Raw genomic sequence first — 1,220 nt, 5'->3', positions numbered from 1 at the left:
CAGAGGATGGTGGGAGATCCTATGGCCATCACCCACTTTCCAGACAGGAATCCATCAAGAAATCAACTAGTCTATCCATCCATCAAACTTTAAATTTCACTCACAGACTCACGTCACACAGAGAAGGCACAGGACCTTTAAAGAGAGCCCCCACGTCCTCCATACGGAGCTTCTTCCCATGGGCTCCAGCACTTTCTCCAGCATCCTAAGAAGTCCCTGATCCAGTGACTGCAATCTCCTGCTGAAAGCTTCCTGACACATCTGCTGGTTCCTTGTTGTCCTCTTAGTCCTCCTTGATCCTTCTGGCTCGGGATCATGACCGTCCAGTTCATGGTCATCGCGTCAAACAGCAGGTTGGTCTGTTTCTTAAAGCTGAACTTCCTGGACGCCCTAGGGCCATGTTCTTCCACATGCTGACAGGACCGCTTGGCCTGCAGTGTGGGAGGACCAGCCATGCCCCACACAGCGACATTGTCCTGACTTGTGAGATCTCCAACACCACCCAGATGGTCGACTGTGTCTCCACACATTCAGAGGGGTCTGTTCCCTCTCCATGACTCGCCCTTTCTTGCCACTAGAGCAACCGCGTCTCTGAGGTGGTCCAGTGTCAGTTCTTTCCAGGAAGGCCCTGCCCTGTCTATGCCCGCTCCTTCCTCTCTCCTGCTGACTGTCCCCACCACCCACCCCCGTCCCCCACTTCTTTCTGGTCCTGTTCTCTCCCACTGTGCTGACAAGCAGAATCATGTCAAGCTCTTGCCCCACGTCTCCCAGAGTTTGGGTCAATTCTGCCTTCACGTCGGTGGTGTTTTCCTTCTTCTGCAGGTGAACTGCAGTTTGGACTTTATTGTCATCACTGTCACACTGAAGGAAAAGCTTTTTCTCCACTTATTCCTGAACTTCACACCAGGGCTGTCCAGGTCTGGACTGGCATTTGGCCGTGAGGTTGAGGCAAAGAGAGTGAGCCTCTGTGAGGGAAAAATGCAGGTGAGGCCCTGGGGACGCCCCCTGAAGGGCCTGGCTGCCGAGGACGGGGTCTGCACGCCAGCGCCCTCCATCTCCTGCATCCTCAGTTCTGTCTCGGCTTTAACTGTCTGAGGTAGTAAAATACTCTGATGGACCCCTGCGTGCACATACTGTGACCAGGAGGATTCATCTGACAGAGGATTTCAGTGACCGCTAGTTACAAATGCAGAAGAAACTGTCTGTCCTCCTGGGACTTA

At 53.4% G+C, this 1,220-nt stretch overlaps 1 protein-coding gene across 1 annotated transcript in view; it reads left to right on the top strand.

The window, feature by feature from the left end:
* Window positions 1-321: 321 nt before the first annotated feature.
* LOC111734379 (UL16-binding protein 1-like) overlaps window positions 322-1,220 on the top strand; it is a 17,787-nt gene continuing 16,888 nt past the window's right edge. The window contains exon 1 of the mRNA XM_023526566.1: window positions 322-353. The gene's annotated coding sequence lies outside the window, so the exon portion shown is untranslated. The remainder of the gene's footprint in view (window positions 354-1,220) is intronic.

This window comes from Pteropus vampyrus, unplaced genomic scaffold (assembly GCF_000151845.1).
Source record: "Pteropus vampyrus isolate Shadow unplaced genomic scaffold, Pvam_2.0 Scaffold1041, whole genome shotgun sequence".
Lineage (NCBI taxonomy): Eukaryota > Metazoa > Chordata > Mammalia > Chiroptera > Pteropodidae > Pteropus > Pteropus vampyrus.
This window is presented reverse-complemented; position numbering and strand designations above follow the sequence as displayed.